This window comes from Perognathus longimembris, chromosome 2 (assembly GCF_023159225.1).
Source record: "Perognathus longimembris pacificus isolate PPM17 chromosome 2, ASM2315922v1, whole genome shotgun sequence".
NCBI classification, from domain to species: Eukaryota; Metazoa; Chordata; class Mammalia; order Rodentia; family Heteromyidae; genus Perognathus; species Perognathus longimembris.
Window position 1 is genome coordinate 78,629,060 of NC_063162.1, and position 14,741 is coordinate 78,643,800.

The window sequence follows — 14,741 nt, forward strand, 5'->3', positions numbered from 1 at the left end:
CACCAGGAGAACAGAAAGAGTGGCTGGGATAAAGCCCTCTATTGAGCTGTGAGCATCCTGACAGCTAAAGGAAACATGAAACATTAATGGAGCCCAATTATCTGCTCAAAGGGACCAGACAAAAGAGTGGCGTGAACTGTCAGAGCATCAGGAAAGCGAAGGCCCAGAATAGCTGAGACTTGAAAAATGACAAAGGACGACAATGGCTTTTTCAGTTCTGCTCCAAATAAGGACCAGGAAGAAGAGGTCTGCTGCTCGCCTGACATTGGGAAAAGACAGAGAGAATGCAAGCTCCTCAATGCCTTTTTGTTCTTATCTTCTTTATTAAGACAAATGATCTTCAAAGTGGAAAGGAGGGAATAAGCTCAGTTTAGGAAAAACCAGGATCTACCATAGGGAGGGAATCACACCAGGCCTAAGTTGGCTGCTTTCAAGACCAAGGCAAATTTAATCCCTACCATCAAAATCTCAGTGTGAGCCACTGAAAATCTCAAAGACCAAAAAGAAAGGAAAATACTGGTGGACCTGGATAAAGAAAGAAGGGTAATACAGAGGCAGGCAGGCAGAGAGACAAAGAAGGCTCAGAGGCTAGAGTTCACTCGTTTGGGTTCAAATTCAAGCTTTGTTATTCACAAGGAGTGAGGTCTGGTCAACTTTGCCACTGCTGGCTTTAGTTCCCTCCTTATAAATATGGAGAAAATAACTGTCTACTTTATCGGAACAGGTGGGTGGATTCAATGCATTAAAATATGACTCACAAGTTCTTAGTTTAAGAACATAGCTTTTTTTTTCTTTTATAATAAGGAATGAGCAAAAAATAAAGATGGTAAGGGAGGTAAGAAATCATGACCAATTAAGTGTCATGTCATTAGACATTGCAGAAGCATGACTAACATATACTTGGTGTGGCATGAGCCTGTTTCATATTCCATAAGGCAGGATGAAGAGATTCTCCTTAATGTTTTGTTTTTTTTTTTATCTTGACCCTCATGGGGAAGTACCAATAAAACTCAAAATTATCATCAGCATTGATACCCAACTAGAGGGCTATATTCACTACTATTCAGAATTTTGTTGAGCATTTCAGGAAAAAACAAACAAAAAATTTGTATCATTAGCAAACTTCATGGTTTGGAATCATGAAAACAAAAGTTACTTATCTACATATACACAAACACAGCATGAGCAAAATGTTGAAGCTACTTTGATGACAGAAGAACAGTGGGGGGGGGGTGTGCTAGGAGGATCAAGATGAAAGCTTGGATCAAAAGCCAAATGAGGAGGACTCATGGCTTCTCAGCTGACTCTTTTGCTTTCTATGATGATCATGCCTTTTCCCAAAATGGGCAGCATGGCTGGAAGGGATGGGCTCTATTAACTGGCTTTTGTCTTTGCTTGTCCGGAATTATCAGAATGTCTCACATACAAGGAGAGGAGCTTTCTGGAACCCACCTGTCTATCTATGGTATATGAGCTCAAGAAGTATTTAGAAAAACATCTATGAAACATGACCCCAGAGAGCCACTGTAGTGGAACCTTCAAAATAATTAAGACAAAGATAGTATCCACAGCATTAGCTTGGGAGAAAGAGGAAAATATGATACATAAAGATAACTCTAGTAGGATCAGCTTATGCTACAGGCATGTGCCTGGTGGATCTCCTAAATGGTCTCAAATCCTAGGGCTGGATGTGCTTGGCTCTGATTACCATTTTACCATCGAGTGAGCATTCTCTGGAAGTTACAGCCAAGTTTCAGGCTCTTATGACTTAAATAGAGAATATAAGAAATGAAGAGGGTTTTAAAAGGGCTACAAGTTGTCATCATTGTCATTTTTTTCAGTAATTATGTAGGGTATAAACGAAGGCTCTAAAATATCTAAATCAGGCCCCTCACTTGCCCACAGTCATAGAGAGTTGCTGGAATAACCAAGAGACAAAAAAAAAAAAAAAAAAAGGGTAACCTGAAAGCCAGGCCATATCCTCTAGCAGATATCTTAGTGACATTCAAAATGGATTCTTGAAAGTCAAACAAATGAAACACACACAGCTTATTTTCTTTATCTCACCTCATCTGGTAGTTGGCATATTTTCTTATTTTTCTTTCTTCTACTTGGTACACATGCTCTCCAACAAAGCATGGTGACTCTGAAATATTCTATTCTCCATTTTATAGCTACACTATGACCAAAGGCAACACAATGCTACAATGTAAAATGGGATGTTGATAATACAGATCTACCCTTAAAGAAAACCAAGAAAAGACAAGAAATGAAAGCCACACACACAAAAAAACACCACACACACACACACAAACAAACAAACACCAAAACTAGCTATAATAGTTTAAACAGGACCCTCTTATGCCAGGGCCTAGGAGATCTTCTTGAGCCAGGCATTGTTTCAGAGCCACCATGTACATTGTTGAGTTTCTGACTCTAATATTCATGGTGGTCTTCTCAACCCACCATAAAAGATAGCTCTGGAAAGCTCATACAGTTCTGTCCTCCAGAAGGAAAGAGGTCATGATGAATGCTCAGTAGGGAGGCCCAGGGCACAGAAAACTAAGGGAATGGGACAGAAGTGTCAGGGGCCAAGGAGGTCCTACCTGTGCTTAATGTGGATGCAGACCACAGGGCTTGAGCAAAAACAGCAGAAGACCAGTGCAGTCACAAGCTCCACAGAAGTGAGGATGAACAGAGCAACACAACTTCTCTACCAGAAACCCTGCAGTCCAACTATGAGGCCACCAACTGCTAAGAATACCATAGGGCTAGGGGTTGATCTGACTCAGAGTGCCTGGAGTGGTGACAAGACATGCTAGAAATGCCATTGGGCTCCCTGCCAACCTCTACCACCCAGTAGTTGAGTGATCTCAGCTGAGTTAGCTTCCATTTTCATCCTGTCCCCACCCAAATTGGGCTGACAACCCACAGGATGGCAAGGATGTGGTGACCATCTCTCCACTACCTACAAGATCCTTCTAACCACCAAAAGCTCCTTTCTGGGGATGTAGACTTAGACCCTCCCACAACACCTCCAACTTGAAAAATTCTGTAGTTAGTTGCATATGCTGTCATAGCACCATCATTTATGTCACATAATCATAAAGAAATTAGAGCTGAAAATACATATTCTCACCAAGATGATGGTCATGCTTGTGGGTAGACCTAGAATCTGTGAGATGGCAAAGCTGCACTGTTTGCTCCCCTCCTCAACCCTCTCTGTTTTCAAAGTCCAGAGGCTCCTAGGAGCTTACCCACCTGCTTCTTAGGGATTGCAAGGACCCATTTGGCATATCACCGTCACCCAGCATTTCCACTAAGGATCTTCAGTATCTGCCACTTCTACCTCAACCTCCACAGGTTTTTAGATAAATCAATCATGAAAAATACTAGAGTGAACTTCCTCATATCCTAAATTCTGTATTCTTCACCCATTCTCTTTCCTTCTTCTGCCCTCCTCACCTCTCCTGTTTCTTTCCTCCCAGTACTAGGAATTGAACTCATGGACTTGAGTATGATAAGAAATAGGTCTACCACTGAGCAACTTCCCAGCCACTTACAGATCTGTTGTGTTATTTGCTCCTAGATGGTATAATTGCCATCAAAATTATACATCACTGATAAGACACAAGGACTCATGCCAAAACTTTGGGGGTATGCATTGTCTTGAATCAGTAAATTTTCTACATGAAAAAGGTAACACCTTCAAAGCATTAATATCTGCTTTTATTCCCCCCCCCCCTTTCTTTATGTCATGCACATACACTTGGCTCCTTCCTTCCTTCCTCCCTTCCTCCCTCCCTTAGCAGGGGCCAATGAATACAGAGTAACACTTATAAGACTTGTGTCCTTTATCTGAGCAAAAATAATGTCACTGGGTTTGGTGAGCTGCCATCTTTGCCCTCTGATGGACTGTGAGAGCCAAATGACCATTTTCATGACCCACTGCCAATGCCAAACCTCACTAACACAAACTTACGAGATTTCCCAGGACCTTTGCTCCTTTCTATTTGCTACAGGTTTAGACAGTAAATAGCCAAAGTCTGGCACTGTATTTAAAAATAAAACCCAGAATAGTAATTAGTATTCATTTGTTTTCATTATGAAGGTGCTACATATTTATACAAAATTATTTAATTATCTGTCGATTTACAGTACAAGGGATCGAACCAGAGATCATGCTAGGCAAGTACTCTACCACTGGTCTAACTCTCAAATTTTAAGATATATAAATTTACAGGGTGAGTAAAAAATGCTTGTAATCCCATCACCCAGAATTAAACATCATTATATTAAAAATACTTTTTGTTTTCAAAAAAGGAAGTTAGAATCATGGATTGTTGTGACAACTTCTGTTTCTTCACTTAAATATAACTGAGGACAGAGCTCAGAGCCTTTGCCCTTGCCTACTAGCATGTATGAGGCCCTAGGTTTGAACCTAAAGGCGGATGATGTGGGGGAGAGGGGAGACAATGTTGGATGCTGAACATTTGAGGGACAACCTCCAAAAACGAGACTATTTTTCACACTTCCTGGCAAGAATGACCTCAGAATAAGGGCCCACTGTGGCAGAAGTGGCACCAGGTACATGACAGATACCACTTTCCAGTTCTCAGAGCACTGTAAAGACACAGCCTCTGAAGAGTGGGAAAACAGGCTCAGCTACCCAGGAGAGTAGCTCTACATGAAACTAGCTAGCTTCAGCTCCAGGAATCTCCTCGGGGCTCTCCACTTCCCAGGGCTTCTCCAGAATCAGTCTATGACTTTTACATAGGGACTAAACTCTTCATTTGGCAACATTGAGGTCTATGTTCAATGGTAGGAGTTACAGCCAAAAAGCAGAGCTTTGACTGTGGACAGTAATAACAACCAAAAAGAACTTGTTAAAATGAAAAAAGCCAAATCTCTAGCATTCACAGTTCTTTGAAACTTCAAATCTCAAAAACAGTATCAAGGAAGAAACAGCCTACTACAGGAATTCAGCAATTCTATTCCTAGGCACATGTCTTTAGGACTTAAAACTTAATCAGTCATGACAGGTAAGAAACCCAAGGGTTTCTACCCAAGGTAGAGATGAATGGATAACAAAATATGGAATATTCATGCAACGGAATATTATTCAATAAAGATATGAAATTCTGGCAGAAGCTAGCTAAAGGAAAAAAGTCATTTATAATAGGACAGATATTACATGAGTCCACTTAGATGAGTTATCTAGAATAGGCAAATCCACAGGGACATCAAGTAGATGTTACCAGGGAGAATAGGAATTTATTGCTTAATTAGTATGGAGTCTGTTTGGGGTGCTGGGAAAGTTTTAGAAATAATGATGATGGTTTCACAATATTGTGAATATAATTAGTGCCAATGAATTGTATACTTCTAAGTGGTTAGAATGGTAAATTTCGTTTTTATATATTTTACCACAATGACAAAGTACTTCTAAGAAATTACCCAATGTAATTTCAGCTATTACAATCCCCCTACCTCCCGCCTCCCCACTTTTCAAAGGAAAAACGCATCCTTTCCCTCAGGGTGCTGCTAAGAAATGTATGAAGCATTTTTAGCTACTGTCACACAAAAATAAGCAGCTTATGTTAGGAATGAGGTAATAAAACAAGAGCAATAAATCCTCTTTGCCAGATAGAAGTAACAGGTCAAGGAAAGTCACAGTTAATCTTTTATTCTAAACATCAGGTCTCTTGCAAGGAACCAGGCAACCCTGGTCAAACACAACATGCAAACCTAAGGTATCTGATTATGAGTATGTCATTATGTGTTGAAAATAAAAGAATCAAGAAAGGACAGCTTTGTACCTTGGTCAAATTTGGTCGTGTGTCCCATGGCATCCTATTAAAAAGAATCCTGCATGTTGAGGCTGAAGGATGGAAGGGGAAAGGGGCAACGGTCCCAGGAATGCCCTGGCAAGTATACCGCAGGCTCGTGCTGGCTCCTCCAGGCTCTGCTCTACACTGGCCGGGGAGACCAGCTGACCCAGTCCCAGGGAGGGAATGGCCTTTGTGCAGCACTGCCAGAGAGCTGCACACCCCAGGTCCACTCATCACAGACTCCCAGGGCTGTGTGTGTGCCAAGAGGGAAGATGAACATTGCACTTGGACACACTTGAAAGAGGGACTGTGCCCTTCTGTTCCCTGAACCAGACCTTAGAGCATCGGCTTCCTTGATTTCCAGCTCAGTTGATTTCCTTATTTTTCAGTGAAATGAGTGTCCAAGATCAAGTATGAACATATCATGTTTTTGCTCCCCCAAACTGCCTGTTCATTCTCTTTGCTAGTTTTTCTATTTGATATTTTCTTATTTATAGGATTTATAGGTTTAAAAATAAACAAACACAGGACAGCAAAGTTTGGCCTGCTACAGGCATTGCAATTCTTTCCCAGCTCGTTTGCCATTTAGTGTATACAAATGTGTACTTGTTCAGACACAGTGTTTTTCCTTTCTAGTTGTGTTGGGTCTTATTTAAGAAATGTTGCCTTAGCCTGAGAACTTGAAGATTCTCACTCATCATTAATTCTTGAGATAAGGTATATTTTCCCCCACACTTTAGTTATTTAATTGGCCTGAACTTGACTACTGGGTAGAACACACACAGTAGGGTCCTTGTCACCCAGCTCCTCTGTCATTTCTATCCATGTCTTCTTGGTCTCTACAGGATATCCACTCTGGCACTTGGTTTATCTACACCACTTAAATGAACCACATACTTTCCTCTGTGATACCCCCAAAGTCTTGCTGTCTGATTGTGTAAATAATTAAACTCAACACACCTTACTGTGAAGGAGTCTGCCTGCTACCGAGTTTCGTGCTTCCTTGTTCAGGGTAGGAAACACTGGTTGAATCACAATGAAACTTGTATTGGTAATTCGATTTTCCCTGCAATTAAGCTAAAGGATATGGGAGGATATGACACTCTTCACTGTACTACATTTTCTGACTCATAATCTATTTATTCCTCCAGGTCTTATTTTTTTTTTTTAAATTTATTGTCAAAGTGATGTACAGAGAGGTTACAGTTTCATACGTTATGCAGTGGATACATTTCTTGTACTGTTTGTTACCTTCTCCCTCATTCCCCCTTCCCCTTCCCCCTTTCCCTCTCCCCCCATGAGTTGTTCAGTTGGTTTACACCAAACAGTTTTGCAAGTATTGCTTTTGTAGTCGTTTGTCTTTTTATCCTGTGTCTCTCGATTTTGGTATTCCCTTTCACTTTCCTAGTTCTAATACCAGTATATACAGTTTCCAATGTACTCAGATAAGATACAGTGATAGTGCAGGTACAACCACAGGAAGGGGATACAAGAGGATCATCAACAATAGAAGCTACAGTTTCACATACCGTGTTGAAAGTAACTACAACAGTGATCCAGGCCTTATTTTCTACATCAAAATCCTCTATTTGGCAATCTTGTGGGCTTTTCTAAATATCTTATAATTTTTGATACTGTTGTAAGTGGAATTTTGTTTCTACATTACATTTCCTAATTGTTCCAACTGACATACAAAATAACACCACAACCACCACCATAACTACTACTACTGATATATATATATATATATATATATATATATATATATATATATATATATATATTTTGGCCAGTCCTGGGGCTTGGACTCTGGGCCTGAGCACTGTCCCTGGCTTCTTTTTGCTCAAGGCTAGCACCCTGCCACTTGAGCCAGAGCGCCACTTCTGGCCATTTTCTGTATATGTGGTGCTGGGGAATCGAACCCAGGGCCTCAGGTATATAAGGCAGGCACTCTTGCCACTAGGCCATATCCCCAGGCTACTACTGATATTTTTTTAAACATAGTCTTGATATAACCCAGGCTAGCCTTAAACTCTCAATCCTTCTGCATTTAGTCTCTTGAGCCATGGCCAGCCTGTAACTTTTATATGTTGATTTCATGTATTATCTGTCATCTCACAAAAGCTGGCATTTCACTTGGCATCATGTTAACAGTTTGTCTTTACCTGTGTGGATTTTCTATTTGAAGAATCACACTATTTGCAATTAGACACAGATTTCATTTCTTCCTTTCCAATGTTTGTTTTTGTTTCTTTATTTGCCTACTTTAAATATACTGGCTAAGACTTCCTGTGACAACAGCTATCCTTGTCTGACTGTGGCTTTTCCTGGGCATGACTAATGTTTCCTCATTATATATGATGTATACTATAGGCTTTGGAAAAATTAATTTTAACATGCTAAGGCTCTTTATTCCATACAGGTCAGGTAATAGAGTTCTGTTCTTGCTGTCATTGTTTATTATGTGCTATAATGAGTAAGAAAGTCAAACATTTTTTATATATACTGAAATGATTTTAAGAAAATTTTTAACATGTTAAATTGTTCTATTTACAATAATCCATCTTTGCATTAATTATAATGAACAACTTGTTAGGAACATTTATTTTATGTTTTATTAAAGATAAACTGCTGAATTTGATTTATTAGTGGGTTACTTTGTTATGGTGATTTTCATAAAAGATTAACTTTGGGTTTTGTCCCTGACTATTGATACTCTCATTATTTCAATAATTTTTCATTTTAATTTTTGTAATTCCTTCTTTCTGAATGGCTTATACTTATCTGATTTACTTTTTCTAATTTCAATGTTTCTCTTTTTGAGGTTTAGAAATTTAGTCTTAAACAATACCCTTAGGAATACTACACAGCTTTCTAGTACTAGTATCTTTCTTTTCCTTCAGGTCTAAATGACTGGTTTTTCCACTGTGATTTCCTCTTTAACCCATGGGTGAAATAAGGATGTACTTTAAAGTGTGAATAAACATGTTTGTGTGTTTTGAACACTTTGTGTCCATGTCTTATTTAATCACTCTAGGTCAAAGAGCGTGGCTTGCATGAAACAGATTGCTTAAAATTTAGTGCAACTTTCCATATATGGTCAACTTTTCAAAAAGTCACACAGGTTTAGGCAAGAATCTAGAGTCTGTCTGTTGAAGCATGGGTCTAGGCAGATCTACAGTGTGAGTGTGAGCCTATTAATATTTTCCTACATGTGTTTGGAATTACTAACTCTACTATCTTCATGTAGTTTCTGTTTTATCTTTTTGCTTTCACATGATGCTTTTTCTTTCTGTACTTGTGACTGAATTTAAAACATATATATTCATATATATATATATATTCCCTTATATGTTTTCTTCCTGCTAGGTTAGATAGTACACAGGATGAGTTCTTTTAGTAATTACAGTCAATATTTCAGTTGCATTGTGTATATTTAAAAATATATAATTAAATGTTCTTTTCCTCTAAGTGATCTTCAGTTGTTCCTTAATTTACCTTGAACCTACTTGAGATTTAGCCACTCACTGGGTATCCCCCACTCTCAGAAGACAAACACCCATTTCCAGTATCTGATGATGTAGAATTACATTCAATATTCTATTGCCATCATTATTCCTTGCATACCACGTTTCCCTCAGTACTGACATTTTCCTCCTGAAGTACCATTTTCAATTCTTTTTATTCATTCATTCAGTACTGAGGGTTGAGCCTCTAGCTTGTCAAGAAAACACTCTACCACAAACTCAACCACTAGGCTACATCCTCAGTTCTAAATCACCCTTTTAATGGAGCTTGCAGATAATGTATTTTCTTTGTTTAAAAATAGCAAGGCTAGAAGCATGGCTCAAGTGTAAAGCACCAGCTGTAAGTAAGAAAGCTAAGCGAGGGAGCTTGAGGCCCTTAGTTCAAGCCTTGGTACTGGTAAACAGACACACAGTCTCTCTCTCTCTCTCTCCCTTGCTTTTCCATCATTGGGTAGTGTATACTCGTAAAAAAAAATTCTAGATGGACAGTTATCGTTCTCTCAGCACTCTGAAAATAAATTGCATTTCCTGGTCTCTCACCAACTGAGCTAACCTAGTATTAGTCTCATGGGTGGCAAAGACCTACTTCCTGTAAGATTCAATGTCTTCCACTCTTCAGACTAGTGCTAAGGGCTTTCAGAGGTGAATTAACCTTTTTCTTTGTTAGTTCTGTGACCACAGTTTGAGGGTATGTACGTCTTTGGTTCTGGCCAATTCTTTGTCCCTTGTAGAGTTTCCCCTCCAGTCCTTCCTCCTCTGAAGCCTGGGACCCTTGGTGCATCTCTGCCCCCATCTTCTTGTGTCTCTGTCTCTGTGCCATTGTGAAATGACTCCCTTAGACTTGGCTTCCAGATATTTAACCCACTTAAATGTAGTCTAGCCTTTTAAAAAATGTCAATATACTACGTTTCATTTGCAAACTTTCCAGTATTCTTGCTTTTATACCCAGCTATTCTTTCTTTGCTCCTTCCAGTTGTGTTTGTTTGTTTTTCACCTGGTATTACACACATTATCCTTTTGGTCATTTGAGCACTGTTAACACATCTATTTCAAGCTTTTGTTAGACTTATGTGTTTGCATATGTTCTAAATTGGTCATCTATTGAACTTACTAGCTGGATATTCTAGTATGAGATTGCTTAATGTGCTTTGGAATGATCATTTGCAGATAATTTGGGATGGGCTGTCTTGTCTGTCTTTTCCACCACCCTCAATGCCTCTTTTTCCCCATGGAGTAGTTCAGTCAAGCCAGGCTATTTATGGCCCCATGGGAAGTTAAGAGCTAGAGTACAAGTCACACTACTGCACTGTTCAGCTCTGCTTGTAAGGCTGTGCCTTGTTCAGTACAGTTCTCTCTCCTGTACTAGTTCCCCAGCATCTTCTGAGAGCAGGGGAAGTGAAGCCCAGATCCAGGCTTGATGAAGTAGGCTTGGCTCTGGCCTTGCTCTCCCCAAACTGACAGAGGGCAGGGACATCCCACTGCTCCCACACTGCTAATCTGTCTGCCACCAATTGCTGCTTCTGAACTTACAGTCCTAGTAGGCTTGGGTACTTCTCCTTGCCCTGTGGAAATGTTGTTCTATGGCAGGTTGAGCTTATTCTGTTTGATATACTATGTGTGGAAAAGGGCTGAAAGATGATCAGTGTCATGGTGTGCGTAAAAAGTAAGGATGCTCCAGACTGCTGGGCAGAAGATGGGTTCAATATGGAGGCCTGTTCCTTTTTTAAGCCCTGTTGTAGGTGCTAGGACATACAAGAGGACCAGCTTGACTGCACACTGAGTGATTCCATGCAAAAGTAAGAATTGATTCTCTTCATATGAGCGCATGTGAGCACTGGGCTGGGCAGCCAGGCACTGCCTTGCAAACAGAGCTAAATGGGGCAGCAGCACAGCCATCCTCAATGCCCCCCTAAAATGTTCTGGCCCACAAATCCCTACAATGGTACTTTAGTAGGTCTACCATAGCATCTGTGGAATCTCTGTGTCTAATATAAAAGACAAATATAAGAGATGAGCAATGACAAATTTTATGTGTAATTGTTTTCTAATTTTCTGGTAAGTGTTGATGTGGAATTCTACACAAACAGTAATAGCAAGTCCTACGTTTCATCAGTTTCTAGAGGTCTTCTGTAAGTAACATAACAAGCTAAATTGTTCCAAGTCACAGTCAATCTTTACAAACTAATATTCTTTATCTTAAAGTCATTTCATTTGGAAGTTTCCTGAAGAGTAACTCTGAAATCATGCTTGCCACAGAAAATTTTTAAATGCTTTTATGAACCTAATTCTTTTTTTCTTCCACCAACAGTACAGGAGAAATGGCAAGGGAGGGAGGCTGACCTCAGAGTCTTACACTTGATAGTCTGTCACACTATGACCTGAGTCATGCCTCCACCTTGGTATTGTGGGGGGCCTGTACTCCTTGCTCTTCTTGTTCATGGCTGCTTTGTTCATGGTTATTCTACAACTTGAGCCACATCTCAAGTGTGGCCTTTTGCTGGTTAACTGAAGATGGGGTCTCACCAACCTTTCTGCTCTGGTTGGCTCTGAACTTTGACCCTCTAGGTATTCAACCTTAGTACATAAAACTAAATGCATGAGCCACCAGTGCCTGGCTTGAATCTTCTATTTCTTGAAAAAGCATTTATTTGATTTCATGGTTTATCATGACTTTATTTTGCTCTCATTCTCTTTCTGACTAAAAAACTTAGAAACTGGCCATTCCAATTTTGACCAGCATTGAACTTGGACTTATGGGTTTTATTTATTTATTTATTTATTTAGCCAGTCCTGGGGCTTGGACTCAGGGCCTGAGCACTGTCCCTGGCTTCTTTTTGCTCAAGGCTAGCACTCTTCCACTTGAGCCACAGTGCCACTTCTGGCGATTTTCTATATATATGGTGCTGGGAAATTGATCCCAGGGCTTCATGAAAATGAGGCAAGCACTCTTGCCACTAGGCCATATTCCCAGCCCCTGAACTTGGACTTTAAACCAAGAAAGTGTGTATATTTTTCTGATCTCACATCATGATCAGAATGTCCATGCTCTACCAAAGCTTCCATTTGTTACATCAAATTTATTAAGCAACTTCAGTGCTTACTTAGTACTTTTTTTTTCTTCCTCACAGGAGAAAAGGCATTTAAAAAGGAAGAAAGAATACCAAGAATACATACATGCAACACCAGCATGACTAATAATAATAATGACAAAAATAAAAGATGAAGCTAACATCGATGATATACACTTGTAGCTCTAGATACTCAGGAGCCTGAGATTTGGATGGCTATAGTTTGAAGCTAGCTAGGGCAGAAAAGACATTAAGATTCCTTCTCCAATTAACCATCAAAATGTCAGATTGGAGGTGTGGCCCAAGTGGTAGAGCACGAGTGGTGAGTGCGAAAGCTGAGTGAGAGTGTAAGGCTCTGAGTTCCTACCCCTATGTATAGGTACACGTGCATACACACATAAATAGAGCCAGGATGAAGAGAATTCAACTGTGGAGAAAGAACCTTCAATAGATAACATCAAGTCACTAAGTCAAATCCCAGATAACTCAAACAAGACAGATTTTAACAACTGGCTCATTGAAGTCTGTTTATAGAAAAGAAATACCAAAAAAACTAACTTATCTCAGAGCCTGGGTTCTGTCCCTGAACTTTTTCGCTCAAGGTTAGCGCTCTACCATTTAAAGCCACAACTCCATTTCCAGTTTTCTGGTGGTTAATTGGAGATAAGAGTCTCATGGACATTCCTGCCCGGGCTGGCTTTGAACTGCCATCTCAGATTTCAGCTTCCTAAGTTGCTAGGTGTGAGCCACCAGCATGTGGCTTATTTTTTTTTCTCCTTAGTAAGATAAGAAAATCCATTCACTGTTAAGCTCTTACTTTCTTTGCAATAAGAACAACTTCTCAGAATATACAGTTAGTCCTTGGTATCCTCAGGTACTGAAACCATTGATTTAAAGGAAATCTAAACAGAAAATACTTGAAAACAATTATATCTGCACTAAACATGAATTATTTCTCTTGTCCTTATTCACTAAATGATGAAGTGTGACAAGAACTCACATAGCATTTACATTGTGTTAGATATTCTAAGTCACTAAGCAAAGACATGCACAGGTTCTAACAAACATGACGTTTTATATGAAGGATTCAGGAGTTCTCAGATTTCGGTGTCTAAGACCCCTATAAAAACCATGGAGGCCTCCCAGGATACCAAGGATAAAATAAAGTCAGCTTTGTTGCAAATATATAGATTTGGACTACAGTCTATCCTCATTCCTTACCTGGATGACGTGCTAGGTGGTGAAATTTTGCCGGGATCCTAGACCCTGCTGTGTCCTTTGGGTGAGAAGGTGTCTGGCCCACTTTGTCCTAAAAGAAGAAAAACAAGGTCAAAAGAAGCATCTCTAATCCTCCCATTCTTCCTTGATTGCTTTCTTCTTTCCCATTTATTTCCTTTTTTAGTTTTAAATGAGAGTTAAAAAATCTGCCATGAAAGGGAAGCCAATCAAGAAGAGGTGCAATCTGTTGGCAAAGGAGCTAAAAGAAACACTACTCCTGTTTTCCTGACTGAAATGCTTTTCTCTGAACAGTAATTCAAAAAGAATGATTGTCAACTGTTCCACTTAGGCAATGGATGTCAGTAATTAACAATGTACCAAGCACATGCACTTCTGTAACAACTATGGCTAAGCAGCCTACCTTCTCAGACAGAAACACCCCGACAATGTTCCATAAATGGCTCCCTCTCTCTACAGAAGGGTGAGGAGTGCAGGACATGCTTTACACATCTGAGTAAGGACAAAACTTTAGACCATATCGACCCTAAAATCATAATTCTAGAGAAATAATATTTACAGAACAACAGAACTAATGAAAAATATAGTAAAAATGAGAGGAAATACACCCTCTGTATTTATATCCTTAAGAAAAAGACAATTCATGATGCAGAGTCAATCCATGATGAGGAGTCACATTGGCTGCCTCTTGCAGATTTTTGAAATCTATGGAAGTTTTATAATGCTTGTATCACCTCTGTAATTAGAAAGGTTTATGAACTGTGCTGAAAGTATAAAAAGTGCATTATAATCTACTATTAACATATATGTATATGGATAGACAGATTTGATATCTTTCTATCAAAATTCAAAATATGGTTTCCAGCAAGTGCTCATTGCCTTTTCACCACTGTACAATGAAAACTTCATTGGCATCATCATAGTGTAGGGTTGATAAATATATAGTTGCCACCATCAGCCTCATCCCTATCCCTCTGTACCAGGGCTGAATAGGCATGTTCCTCTACTACTGTCAGGAATTAGCTAGCCCTCCATCATAGATTTCCATATCAAAAGGTATATTTAAAAAAATTTCATCT

General features: G+C 39.5%; 1 protein-coding gene across 1 annotated transcript in view; it reads right to left on the reverse strand.

Moving 5' to 3' along the window:
• Grb10 (growth factor receptor bound protein 10) overlaps positions 1 to 14,741 on the reverse strand; it is a 155,673-nt gene that overhangs the window by 70,323 nt on the left and 70,609 nt on the right. The window contains exon 3 of the mRNA XM_048339576.1: positions 13,648 to 13,735. The gene's annotated coding sequence lies outside the window, so the exon portion shown is untranslated. The remainder of the gene's footprint in view (positions 1 to 13,647; positions 13,736 to 14,741) is intronic.